Source organism: Ambystoma mexicanum, chromosome 10, assembly GCF_040938575.1.
Source record: "Ambystoma mexicanum isolate Mex_15411 chromosome 10, UKY_AmexF1_1, whole genome shotgun sequence".
NCBI classification, from domain to species: Eukaryota; Metazoa; Chordata; class Amphibia; order Caudata; family Ambystomatidae; genus Ambystoma; species Ambystoma mexicanum.
Window position 1 is genome coordinate 666,380,498 of NC_090932.1, and position 15,053 is coordinate 666,395,550.

The following is a 15,053-nucleotide window of genomic DNA, read 5'->3' on the forward strand; positions in this document are numbered from 1 at the left end:
CTATCCAGAACTGCATTACAGAATCGTGTGTCCATTCTGAACTCTTCTCATTATATAGTCTGTGATAATTGTAGCGATAATCATCTATGTGCTGATATTTTCTGAAGAAAGTGAAGTGTCCTGGCACACAACAATCAGAGTGGAAGGCGCCCTGTTCTGGTGGTTGTCCCATTGGGTATCTTGCACTTTCATAGCCCATTAGTATAAGTCCATCTTGGTTCCTAATCTTTAAAGCGCATCTTTCATTTTGAATATTGACTCTGTTTCTGAGAAATCTACCTTTGCAAAAAAAAAACCTCTGTAACATTTGAACCGTACATCCATTCTGAAGCTAACATTCTCAGCTTTCAAACGAACCCAAAATGACATTCCAATTCCTTATAGTTTTTCTGCAATCGTGTTTCCCGCACGTGGAAAAGTTGCCGCGATTTGCAATTTGGCTAAATTTCACTCCAGAGAAAAACAGCTATTTCTTGTTTTCAACTTCTGAATTTCGTTTTCCATCTGCTAATCATTCTACAATCATTGCTAGTGTTGACCTGAACCTATCCCAAGCCACTCGCACTAGTTCTGAATCTCATTTAGCAAATTAAAATCATTTTTAGCATTGTTCCCATTCAATTCATATTAGATTTAAAAGCAATTGACCTGTTTTAAAATCATTACTGTTCTCTCTAAGCTTGCTGAGGGAATCAGGATTGAAACTGCAACTGTTGATTGTTATTCCTGATACCTGTGTGCCCTCATTCCATATCTCCATGGTGCATGTTGGGGGGAGTGAGTAACAACAGGGGGAAAGAGTGATCATATTGTCTTTTGATTGAATTCATATCAAGTTTATTTCTGTGTTGCATTCTTTCATCTCATTGCATTTCCTTGAACCCACACAAAGTATTCTCTGCTACATTAATCCTCCTATTCCTACTCCTAATTGATTAAAGAGATTGTTGATATGGTAAGATTACACATTGCCGATCATTGTTCATATTCATAAGTGTGATATTCGGATATTATCCATATTTATAAAATTGTGATATATATATTGTTCAATTCTTCAAATAAATCTTTTAATTTGAAAAACAAACCTATTTGTTGGTTCAGTGAGACCGGGGGAATTCAAAGAGAGGGGTATTATATAAAGGTACAGCATCTAGAATTAAAAGAACTTTGACATCAAAATACAGAAATAAGGGTTTCCATTGGGTATCCCATACTAGGCATTGACTTAGTTGGAGTGCCGGATTGAAATCACTTACAGAGGACAGCTTTAGCATGTGAATGATCTCCTCCTCTATAACCTTCCTTTGTACCTCATGGCTGCGTTAGGGCTTGAGCTTAATGGTGTGCCATGAGGGAGTTGTATGTAATGAAAAAAGTTTCAGACCCTCCCTAGCTCTTCAGAGAAAACTTCAGGTAATTGGTTTAACTGATATTGGAGATCCCTTTTTGTGGTTGGGTTAAATTCAGTCTACTGTGGACTATGGGTTCATTCAGCTTGGTTTGGTGCATTTCTTTCACCCCTTATTGGTGTCTTCAGAGTTTAGTTTATTTTTTTTATTTGTACCGCGTACCAAACCCTCGGGTAACTGGGCGCTTAAAGCTTAAACAGAGGTTACAGATTTCAAAGCAGAGAAATACAGATACAATATTCAGATATACACATAGTAAAACAGCAAAGATAAGTGCAGGTCGATCAGAGGTTACAAAGGTGGTCGTGAATGGGAGAAACAGGTTACAGAGTGAGGCAGGGAGGTTACAGCTGTCCGGGGTGATCAGGCGGGCCAGAAACTGGGCAATCTTGGAACTTCCTGAGGAGCCAACTCTTTACTTTCGCTCTGAATGTCCAGAATGCAGGTTCCGTTCTGAGGCTAAGAGGAAGGGCATTCACTGTTTGGCAGCTAGGATTGGTAAGCTCGCTCCCCCTGTTCTTTTGAGTAGAAATCTTGGAACAGCTAGACAGTGCGAGTAGATTGCTCTAGTTGGTCTGATAGGTTGGTGTAGGTTGAATTTATCAGCTAGGTATTTGGAGGCGGTGTTAGATAGACACTTGTGGGTGATGACAAGAGTGCAGATGGTGATTCTGTCCCGTACTGGAAGCCAGTGGGCATCCTGCCTGAAGCTCAAGATGTGCGCGGATCTCGGTATACTTAACGCTCCTCTTAAGGCGTTGTTTTGAAGGACCTGGAGTTTGTTGAGGTTCCTTTCAGAGGTGCCTAGTTAGAGGGTGTTAAAGTAGTCGATCTTGGATAACACTAGAGCACTGGCTAGTGTGATGCAGCTACTAGGTGGGAGGAATTGCTTGCAAGTATTAATTCGTTTGTTTGTGTAGGCCATGGAAGATGCAGTTGAGTTTACCTGCTTCTTGAGAGACAGTGTGGAGTCTAAGTATACTCCAAGAGTTTTGATCTCTTTGGCCACTTTAATTTGGTTTCCATCGATGTTGATGGAAACATAGCAGAGGTCTATTTTGTTCAGGCGTGCTTGGGAGCCGACGATTAGGAGCTCAGTTTTCTCGTTGTTGAGGCATAGGCATGATCTGCCATCCATACCTGAATTTCCAAGTAAATCTCATTAATTCTTTTACAATCATCTTCATAGCATCCTGAGAGTGTGATGAGAACCTGGGTGTCATCAGCGTAATTAGTGTATGTGACACACAGGTTGTCAAGACGGTCAAAGAGGAGCTTGGTGAAAATGTTGTAGAGCATTGGAGAGATGCACGAGCCTTGTGGTGCGCCGCAGTGGATGGGAATTGGATACGTTGAGGCAGAAGGTGCAAAGACCCTGATGGTAAGGTTGGACAAGAAGGATTGTATCCAGGTAGAGTCTCAGCTCTAGGTTGGCAATGGGCTTGTTAAGGCCATTCAGTATGGTTCCTTCACCCAAGTGTGAGTCTTCAAAGTCTCAGTCCTGGGTGGGCTATGGCTTGTTTAGCCTAGTTCAAATTTTTATTTTATTTATTTTATTGTGCATTTGTAAGGTGCTTATACAACAAGAAATTGTGTTTTAAAGCGCCAACAGGGCAAGCAGGGAGGGAACATGAGAACAGACAGATATAAATAAAACTGTTGAACAGGAAAGAGGCGGTCCTACTAGGCCTTGTGAGCATTCGGAACGTGCAAGTGCCGAAAGTGAGGGGGAGAAGGGAAGGGGATATGTGCTAGGAGATTCCACCGAGGGGGAATTGCCAAGGAGTCAACCAGTTGCAAGGCAACAGGTGAGTGCCTGGCAGAGATTACTTGGTAAACAGTGGTCACCTCCCAATACAGTAAGTGCAGGCCTATAAGTCAATACAGACCAGAGGGTGCCAAAAGGTAAGTGCTGGGAGAGGGCGGAAGCTGAAGGTGTTTAGGTGGATGGCCAGGACACAGAAGGACACATAAGGGCCCAGGCCACCAATCTTAGCGACTGTGGGGTTTAGCATGGGTGGGAAAGGGGGAAGGAGGAAGTGAAGAGGAAAGTCTTGGGGAGCTTCCGGAATTTGAGGAGATCCAGCTAAAGATGGAGAGGAAGGGGGGCTGTTCCAGAGAAGGGAATCAGCTGAGGAAAGAGAACGGCCACCAGCTCACTGCTTAGAGAAACGCTTAACGTGCAGGAGCATAAAGATCTGGAGGAAGAGCATTTAGTGAGAGCAAATTGTAGATAGTGTGATCCCCGGCCCCAGACAGCCTTATGGATGATGCAGATGGATTTTAATTTGATCCTTGCAGAAACCGTGAGCCAATGGAGAGATTTTAGCGCTGGAGAGATACGGTCCCGGGGCTTGAGGCCAAAGATAATCTTGCAGCCCTATTGTGGATAAACTGGAGTGGGTGGGGAGAGGAAGAATGAAGATTAAGGAAGACGCTGTGGCAGTAGTCCAGCCTAGAGCCTTTGCTCTGTTACATTGGATTAGGTCCAATCCCACAGAAATCCCCTAACTGCCTTAGCAGAAATCCTTAAAATTGTCAGAATCCTATGTGCATCCTGTCCTTGATCTCCAAGTGTTAGCGCCATTCTTTTTGACTTAATTCTGTCCTTATGAAAGTCCTTAGTACTATTTCAATTAAATTAATTAATTCTCCCTAAAAGAGGCACACAGCGTGAAGAGGTTAAAACTGCAGCTTAACCTTTCTATTCACGGGTGGAGTTTCTCTTTTCTAGCCACTAAAATCTAGTTTAAGTGAAACTTGTCCTTTCATTTCCAAACCGATTTTCTCTGTCATGTGCTGTTATTTTTAAAACCGAATTTCCTTTCCCACTGAGAATCTCACCCTGTCAGTAATTCAGTCACTCTTTCACTTTCATCTTATCGCTGTGATGTGCATCTGTCAATCAGCATAAAAAACCGCATTCCGATTTTTTTCTATTCAACCTGTTTTTCAAACCGTTTTGACATTTACTGGCTGATTCTTTGAATTATTTGCGCCGAAAAACGGGGATTTGTGCACCACTCTACCCCCAAATCCCCATTTGTTAAACAGGGATTTGCGGGCAGAATGGCACACAAATCCCCCTTTTTCGGCGCAAATAATTCCATTTATCAGCCCCTTAAACCTGTGAAAGTAAGGAAATGCAATTTCTACTCGTGTGATTTGGCTGTACTGTGTTTTCCTTCCCAAGTCGGTTTTCTGGACTGTATGCCTGTTGTTAGGATATTTCTTTGTAGTTTGCTTGTGTTCTTGCGTCTCTGATACTGTCATACTCATTGCTACCTCATTCATTCAACCGCACATGTAAAACAAATATTTGCTAATTCCAAGTGCTATTTTGTGTAATTGCAAAGGTTTTTAAATCCGATTTTGTCTTCCATTTCGTGGGCGAAGGTCGGATTTTAATTCTATTTGTTGCCTAGGATACCTGACTCCTTGCTACTCCTGGCTACCAACACAACATTCGGTTAATAGGGGTTTGAGGGAGTAGTTCAGGGGGAAATCTTAACTGGGGTGCTCTCTACCTGAAAAGTAATATTGCTCTCATTCATTTGTGCTTTGTGTATGTTATATTAGAAGGTCAAACTAAGTGTATTTCATCAATTGACCTTGTAATTATCACCCCATTGGTGATTTCTGCCCAATATTAAATTTGTGTGATTTTATTTGAATTTAAAATAAAAAAATATTGTATTACCACCCACCGGCCTGGTCATCCTCCATTGTGACCCGGGGTATTTGTAAAAGGGGGTGTGAGACAGGTTGGGTTCAATCTCAATCTGAATTTTTAGGAAATAAAGTAAGAGTGTTCTAATTGTGCGCTGCATCCTAGGCCAGTGGCAAGAGTCCTTAGCTGGTGTGTGATGCCCGATTAGAATCCTTAACAGATTGGGGGCTTGTGCCGGGGCTTGAGAAAGTGTTGCCACCCGTGACAGCTTAATACAGCAGGCTAACCTTCAAGGTAATTATACTTTTTGGGAGTAGAACACTGTGTTACACTGTAGAAGTGCCTTCCCAAAACATAGACCCGAAGTATCAGGCCTGTGGTAAATATACATTAAAATCAACTCCGAACTAGACAAAAAGAAAGAAAATATAGGTTACCATTATATAAATGAATCAATAAAGGAACAACACTCTTCATAATGACCACAGTAGAGATAAATATGGCCAGGCAGCACCTTCTGCACAAATTATTTGTCAGAGGGGAACGGGCACACCAAGATGAGGAGGTCTGGCTAGGAGCATTGATGCAACAGGTCACTGCCATGGACATGGATGTGCGGCAAGACAGTAGCCTGTTACATCAAGCTTTAAGTGAGTTCTACATGACTCCAAATATTAAAGAAGAGCAGATTAAAATGGTCAGAATCTCAGCCTATAAATATCTTTATATGGGGATTATGCCAAAAAAACGGAAGAAAATAGAACTCTTGTGCAAAATCAATTTGAACTCTTAACTCAAATCCAGACTGAGCTAATCTAGTGGAAGGGAAATTGCAAAAGAGCCAAGATTCTGAGGTTAAAGTTGAGAACTACATCAAACAGCTAAAAGAGGACTTGGCTCTGCAACAACAAAATAATTCAGACCAAGAGGCCCAATTAAATGCATTAAGAGTGGAGTGTCAAGAAAAGGCTGACTATTTGGAAGAGAGTCAACTGAAATTAAAATAATAAGTGAGATACAATTACGCCAGCATAGAGCAAATGGCCACTTGACAGAATCAGATAAAAAAATTGGAAGATGAAAGTAATAAATTAATTATTTAACAACTCCACTCTCAATCAGAATTTGATGAAGAGCGCCAGAAGTTAGGCGCCATAATGCAACAAAGGGATGACCTGGCTGAACAAATGGGTGCTCTCTATCAGACGAAAGAGGCTCTATACCAGGAAATGTGCAATTCAAAAACCAATCTGGAGAGAAGGGAGTCAGACCTTCAGGGACTGACTGGCATAAAAGAAGAACGTGACAAATTAATGGGACATAGGAGACAAATGGAACTCGAGTTAGAGCAGGTCACAGAGGCTCTAAATGTGCAGAAAAAGGAGGTTCACCTCCGGCAACAGAAATTGTCTCAGTGTTCCCAGATGATACAGGTAGCGCAAAGATACAATGAGGCCCTCTGTAAGGAGAATAATGGACTCCACATGCAGGTGGCAGCTCAAGAGCAGATCATAGAGGCCAGTCAAACCCTGATAGCAGAGCAAAAAGCTCAGACCTTTGCCTAATATCGAGAGGTAGGGGCTGAGAAGGAGAAACTAGAGAGGTTGGAAAAGAGTATGCTAGGCTAAATCCAAACTTGAGGGACCCTGAACAAGTAGAGAGGGACAGGGCTACTCCTGATCACAGTGTGATGCCCTCTGAACTAAGGGACTCAAACCGATTTAATACTTTGTGCACTGCTGACTTCATGTCTACTCGTTCACATGAACCAGAAACCATGAGGCCGTCAGAATTAAATAGGCCTAGCATGATGGAGCTGACAGGTCGGCTTGAAGGACGGGCATCTCCTTATAAATAAAAAAAATATTATGGGTTATGTCTCTGACCAGGAAGCCTCCTATGAGGAGAAAGTCAGGGAATTGGATCTGCAGAAGCACTATCTCCAAAGGGACCATTTGGTTCGATTTGCAGAATAACAGCATGACATTAGGCCACAAAAGAGCATTCGGAAGACCTCTAGCCAATCAGGGTATTGGGGGGATCCTATGCCAACCCTGGAAGCAGGGAGGAGTCAGAAGACTACTCTCCTGTGTGCCACATGGGAGAAGAAACTAGGCCCCACCATTCTGCGAGCCCCTCACAAGCTCACAGAATCAGGGAGCACCTAGAAGATCATGAGGGGACCTCAAACAGTAGCGGCTCTGAGTCTGAGGGCGAGTGCACTCAGGTGATGCGGCAGAAGAAGGCAAATAAACAGAGGAGAGTTCTGGTGAAAGACCCCATTAGGCAGATCAAGGCTATTAGGAATTTCATAACACTATGCCATAAAAATGCAAAATATTCTGTCTGGGAGCATCTGGACAAATAATGGACACTTTTCACATCAAAGATAGCCAGAACTGCATATATTATGCCAAATGGACGTTCTCTCTGGAGTACTCCAGCTTCTTTGCTGGTGTGGAAGATCAAAACCATTCAAGATCGTCCACCTATAAGGTGGCCATCTTGAAACACTTTTCCACCCACAGAAACCACCAGGAGGCTCGCAAAGCGGCCTACAATCTTCAATGCAGAGAGGATCAGGCCCAAGAGAATTTATGCAGGAGCTAAACACGCCTTTGTGCAAACTACCAGGCGGATGCACACTAATTCCAGAGAATTCATAACCACTTATTTTCATGCGCTCCCGAAATACATAATAACCCAGCTGGTGAGGGAGTTTCATGACAAAAGATCCCTGGATTGGGTAATAGAGCAGGCTACCCAGATCTATGAGGTCCAAAAACCTGCAGAAAATAAAAACCAGATCAAAAAAGCCCAAACCAACCAACATCACCGCTGCTGCTAAGGTGGTGGAGGTGAAGGTTGCCCCCATTTTAGACCTAGAAATGGGGGGGTCCTAAAAACAAACCGTCCCAAAATCAGCCAAATCAGATGCAAAGAAGGCCATCTGATCAATCAGCAACAGGTGACAGTCAGGTAGGTAACCCCACCAATCGGACCCCTGACTCTCTAGGTTACATTAGTCACAGACATAAGGGCAACTAACCTATCTTGGGGTATGTATGGACTCCCCCTACTGAAGGGGGGGATCCAACCAGGTTAGTACTGCCCCAGGAAACTTCCCTCCTAACTGCCCTCCAGAGGGCAGCAATCCCCCAAATCCTGGGTTAAGTTTCTTTCCCCGGTATCTACCAAACCCCAACCTGCAGGACAACCCTCCTTTCTTTCCCCGGTTTCAGGAGTCCAGACCACCCAATCTGGGAGAGGGGAGGCCAATGGTGGAGGGTTACCAATATCCCCAATACCCAGGGTACTCCGGGAGAAGGGATAGTTACCCTTCCCGCTAACCACCTAGGTATGAACAAAGACCCTCGTACCAGCCGGAACGGGTGTCCTAACTGGAGTGCCAGGTCCAGAACTTCTCGTAGGATCTGAGTCACATATTGAGGGCTTAGCAGAACCCTCAGATGAACATGGCGGCTCAGAACCCCTCAAACGAAGGGTCTGGTACCCCAGAACAATGACAGGGAGATAACCCTGACAAATCGCCGGTTCCAGGGGAGGAGGCACGGGAGGAAGGGGCAGTGTAATGCCCTAGAGGAAGCTTCCTTCCTCACCCATGAAAAGCCACTAGACACCCCGGAACCAGAACTAAAATCTCCTGCCCCCAAAAATCTGCAATCCAGGGAACAGAGGGTGGGTAGGAGAAATAAAGAAATTAAAAAGGCCCATTTTGTGGAGGAAGTTAGTGTCCTCCAGTTTGAAGGGGAATAATCCTTAGAGGATTCTGGGAAGAGAATCTTCTCCTTCAGGGATGGGGGAATTCCTCCTAAAGAAAAATGTGTCCCAAGAGATCTGAATGAAGACTGGGTAGGTGTGGGAACTGATTCAGAGTCAGCCATCCCTGAACCCCAGAATTGTCATCCTGAGAAAAAAATATTAATTCAGGTATCCTCCCCGCAAACTGGTTTTAGTGACTGCCACTAGGTAAGAGGGGGCAGCACAGAGCTAAGGGAAAGAGGGGATTCTGAAATCCCATCTATTTCAGGATGCAACATTTTTGGTACAGATTCCCAGACTCCGGCACAGAAAATTATCCAAAACTCCACCGTGTCAGAGTCTAAAATAAAGACATTGACCACCCAGCCAAAATGCCCATTACCTCTGCCCACTTGAGGAGATGGAGGGGAGATTCTATGCCCCCGTTCGAGTGCAAGGGCAATGTGCATTTTCAGCACTGGTAGACACTGGATCCCAAGCCACTCTTCTGTCAAAAAAGGGCCTTTGAGCAGCTAAATTCAGGAAGAGGGGAGAGACACCAGATCCCTCTCACCCCTCTTTCTGGACAACTCCAGAACTTCGACCGGAATGAAATTCCTGTCGAGGGGACTGCAGATCTGGAATAAAAATTGGACGACATAAGGTGAAACACCCGGTTATAGTCATGACTCCAAAGGGAACCCCCTGTCTATTAGGGAATGACATCCTTCGCAGGTTTTCTCCCCTAATAGACTGTGTGAACAAGGTCCTCTGAAGTCAGACTAACCGGCCAATAAAATTAAAGCAGAGTGTCAATCATGTTAGTTTAAATGGCACCTGCCACATGGTTGAACAAAAATCTAATCACATTGAGTTTCATTTCCAAAAGAATCAGATACCTGACATTACAGTAATTGCTGTAGGACAACAAACTGGTGATGGGAACTCCTCTCAATTCCTGAAAATCAACCTTCCTTCCAGTTTCAAGTGGCATTCCAGACTACAAGGAAATATTTTGACATTTAATACCAATTCACAATCTGAAAATCCCAATTCTATAGGCAGCAGAGGCAGCAGCATAATCCTGTTGCTCCTGACCCTCTCCCTTTCATGTTTGTGGGTGATTATGAACTCTAAAAAGAAAATTGATTCAGCTGAAAACCCTGTGCCTAAGAAACCAAAATCTGCTTCAGGGATGGAGGAAACACCTAGCACACATGATATATATTCCTTGCTGCTGAAGATGGCCCAGGAACTTGGAAAAGTAGTACAGGATGTGAGTGATGTCAAGTCCACTATGGAGGATGTTTCCTTAAAGATGTCTCAGTTGGATTGCCGGGTATCAGCCTTGGAAAGTGGATCTGAGATGGCTGGTAGATTCAGAGCTTATAACAGCCTGAAGGATGAAGTTCAGAAAGCAAAGGACAAAAACCTTGAACTGGATTTGAAAGTCAGAGCCAGAAATCTGAGGCTGGTTGGTGTGGAGGAAGATGTCTCAGAGGATTCGTTGAAGCTGGTCTTGGACATTTTAATAACTTCCTTTCACTATGATCAGGCTGTACTGGGTGACCTGGATAATGCTTATAGGGTTGGAAGAAAGGACGGGTCTAAATCCAGACAGATCCTCATTTCCTTCACCTACACAAGGATCAAAGAAGAAGTGCTAAGGTTAGCAAGGCTGAAGGGTAAAGCCTAGTATAAGGGGAAGCAGATTTTCCTCTATCCTGATTTTCCCAAAGAAACTCTGGCCATACGGAAATCATTTAAGGAGGTCAAGGAGAAATCCAGGATCGCTGAAGTGAAGGCTTTTCTAAACAGAAATAATATGTTGACACTTGCCCTGCCTGTTGGTGATAAATCCACTTCAGACCACAAGGAGGCGGTTGGTTGGTTGGAGCCATTGCTGAATAGAGACATTTAGTGTGCATTATAAAGTTTATTCTTGGTGTTTTTAATTATTTTGGATTTGTCAATATGGCGCCTCAAGTTGAATACAGTTGAACGTTTTAATTTTTGAAAATAAATGATCTCACTCTGCTCGTGCGTCTCGTCAGCTCGGCCATGGACTTTTGCTGGAGGGTTTTCAAGAAAGGGACCCTGCTGATCATCACAGTCACATGACATGCTGCACGCCACGTGTGACGTCTGAAGCTAGTATAGTGATACGCGGCCTCTCATGTTAGAATGGCGGATGTTTGTGAGGCTTTCGCGGACGTGACTCGTGTTCCTTGCTCACTCAGTGTATGAGGGGCAGAGCAGCGCGTGTTGGCGGCAAGTCCAGGAAGAGGGGGCCCCTCAGCAAGTAAGTGCCGTGGGGGCGTTCATTGGATGTCGTACACTTGATAAGCACCCGTTCCTTCTTTAAGACCATTGGATATTCTCTGTGACCCGCCGGCTTATTTTCCTCCAGCCATTCCCCGGCTCCAAAGGACCTCCACTGTGTAAGCGAAGTAATATGATAAATGCGAGTAGCGGTTCTGAGAGGTGCAATCTTCTGGTTTAAGTGGTGTTGGACAGCCTGTATCTGTCCAATTACGGGTTTCTGTACTTTGCACACTTTGATATGCCCGTGTACCTGCCTAGCTTTGGAAAACTGTGATGTGCGCCCGGTCATATTTGGCGTTGCATACATCTTAATTGGAATCGAGGCAGCGTGGAGAGCCTCAAGTTTATGTGCGAATCAGAGCATGTCAATGAGGATGCAACACAGGGCCATGTAGCAGTTGGAGGATTCACCTTTCGTTCGCCCTGTTCCACAGATCCATTGTATTGCATTGCTGCAGTGCATGACAGTGGTGGCGGCGTGACTCGTTTGTCCTTTTAATATTGTGGTCAACACTTCGGATTTAACTGAACTGATCACTGACATGTTGCAGGTGCGAGTGTCTCAAGGGCATGCAGAATGTGGGCAGACTAATGGAATATGGCAGGACATGGCCTTTTTGTGGAGGATGTGTTGGACCTGGGTTTATTTGTCCAGCCCTTGATTGGAAATAGGTGTTCTGTGGAAGATCTCCAATTGAAATTTTGGATTTGCCTTGAACCCAGCTTGAGAACTTTCCATGTTCGGGAGCTGGCTGTGCTGATGCATGCTTTGCTTCCTTGTCGCTTCTGTTCCTGCTTTGTTCCCGGAACATCTGGGCACCATCATGGATGGCCTAATTGTTTGTTTTTATAGATTGCACATGCTTCCGCGAACTTGGCATCGGGCCTGTGACACATGGCTAAAATGCTGATTTTAATGTGACTATGGAGGGTTTAAATAGTTTTTGTTGTATGGGTTTGGGCGTGTGTCTTTCATGAGTATTAGTTTCTTAAATGGAATATTAACCATACGTGTGGTGTGGTTTTTGAAGCTCATGACCTTGCCATTTGCATTGCCTTTGATGTTTCTGAGTTGCAGGCTCTGTTTTTTTGGGTATGGCTGGGAGGTGCTGATGGGTCCTTGATGCTCTGTCATTTGTCATTTATTATTAAGACCAGATGCTCGACTCTCTGGTGTGTGGGTGGGGAGGGTTGTTTGTTGGACCTTCTTGTGTGATGGTTTGATGTCCATTCATTGCCAGTGTTGATCTTTTAATGGTCTGGATTCAGGATCCCTGGGGCAATATGGGTGTCCTTTTCCCTCCACTGTACAATCTTTGGGGGGTGGGGGGGGGCTGATGGGTGTTGTGGTGGAATTGTACTTAAATTGTACTGAATATTGTATTGGGTTTGAAGGCCCACTATATGGAGGTGTATGGGCGGAGTGAGCTGAGGTTTATACTGTGTATTTAGTGGTGTTTTATAGCATTGGGGGTGTAGCTGGGTGGTAAGTGATGGGGTTTGTGTTCTTATGGGTGAAGCTTGGGTTCATGTTTGATGGGGAGGGGGTTGGGACTTAGGGACTTTAGTATGTGTTTTGTGTATTATTACTTTTTGTGGTTGCTGCTAGCAAACTGCATCTGTTTCAGCGGGGGTGGGTTGGGTGCTCTGGGTGTGGGTGTGTGTATTTTGCCTTGTTCTTTACAGTTGTTTATGGTGGATTTGGTTGTCAGGTGGGGAAATCATACAGTAAGCATGGTGGGTGAGGAGTTGAGGTTGGTGACTTAGAATGTTAACTGTTTCAATAATGTCAAGAAAAGAATGAAGATCTTGCGATTCTTAGATGAACTCAAGGGTGATGTGTGTCTCCGGCAGGAGACTCATTTGGCAAAAGATGAAATTGAGAAATTGAAGAAAGGTTGGGTGGGGCAGGTCTATAGTGCCTCATTTAGTACCAATTCGAGGGGTGTTGTGGTTTTGATCAGGAAAAACGTCCCGGTCATGGTTCTGAGGGAAGTGTCTGACAAAGAGGGGTGGATAATTGCTCTCCTGCTTGATGTGCAAGGCCTTGAGGTGTCCTTGTGTAATATTTATACGCCCTTTGTGGATGACGGATCCTTCTTCAGGAAGGTGGCGCAAATCTTGCAGGATTTGGGATCCAGGAATGCTGTGTTGGGTGGAGATTTTAATATTGTTTTGGATGAGTCAGTGGATAGGAGTGGGAGTCGTTCTAGGGGTGGTGCAGACCGTCAACATTTGGCTTTGGCAGATTTGCTGTTGGAACATAATTTGCAAGACTGTTGGAGACTGGAACATCCCTTGACTAGAGAGTACAGTTTCTACTCGGGTGCACACTCAGTATATTCTAGAATAGATATGTTTTTAACTGCTGGTCGGATGACGGAGTGTTGTGAAACGTGTGTGATTGATAACATACTTATAACTGACCATGCGCATGTGGTTTTGCAATTACGGCTGTGATATGCCCTGAATGTGCATACATTTTGGAGGATGAATGTTTCATTGCTGCAGAAGGATGATGTGTTGGAGGCATTGAGGAAGGAAGTGGACTGTTTTGTGGAGTGTAATCATGATGGAGTGATGCGTCCCAGTGTTGTCTGGGAGGCTTTGAAATGTACGATATGTGGCCACTTAATTGGTGTGTCGAGTAGGCTGAGGAAAATGAGCGTTGATAGGGCGGCTTTGTTGGAAGCTAAACTTACTGAATTGTCGAGGAGAGTGATGTTGGATCCCGTTTGTGGGGAAGCAGTGGGCGAATTTAAAAGAGTGAGGAGAGAGTTGAATTCGCTCATTGATGAACGTAATGATCGGAGTACGTTTTATTTAAAATACGCCTATTATGAGAAGAGTGAAAAATGTGATAAGTGGTTGGCTTATAGGTTGAGGAAGCGGGAGGCTGAGTGGTCTATTCCTTCGATTCGGACTCAGGACGGCAGTTATCATCCGGGTGAGATAAACAAAATTTTCAGAGACTTTTATGCCGACCTTTATAAAAATGAATCGGAGGTGTCAGGTGAAGGTGCAGATTTTCTGGGAAAGGTAGGCCTGCCTAGGATTTAAGTGAATGATTCAGAAGTGTTGGAGGAGGATTTTACATTGGATGAGGTTAAAATTGCGATTGGTAAGCTGAATTCTGGGAAGGCCCCCGGGCCGGATGGGTTCCCGGCGGAGTTTTATAAGGTGCTGCCGGATTCGACTCTCCGATTGTTGCTGGATATGTATGTGGAGTCGTTTACCATCGGATTGCTTCCTGAGTCTACCCGACATGCTCTGATTTCAGTCTTCTTGAAGGGAGGGAGGGACGATACTCTGCCATCAAGTTATAGAACTATTAGTCTTGTTAATGTTGATAATAAGATTCTGGCAAAAATGTTGGCTTGCAGGTTGGAGCGTCTGCTTCCGGCCGTGATACATGTGGACCAATCTGGTTTTGTGAAGGGTAGGAAGACCTCCAGAAACATTAGGAAGATTCTGAATATTGTATCAAAAGCAGGTGGTCAGGAAGGGGATAGTGCTGTTTTATCTTTGGATGCAGAGAAAGCATTTAATAGGGTGAATTGGAATTTCCTCTACACAGTGTTGGACAAGATGGGTTTTGGAGTGAGGTTTATTTCCTGGATCAAGCTGTTATATAGCGAGCCGACTGCAGAGGTTGTCACCAATGGTGTGAGGTCGGAGAGGATTAGAATGGAGAGAGGAACAAGGCAGGGGTGCCCCATGTTACCTCTTTTGTTTGTGTTGGCTTTGGAACCATTGGCCGAGTTTATGAGGAAGGCTGATGATGTAGTTGGTCACTCGTGCTGGGGGATAACGCAGAAGGTTTGGCTGTTTGCGGATGACTTGCTCTTATTCCTTGGTGACCTTAAGAAATCTATACCAGCACTGAT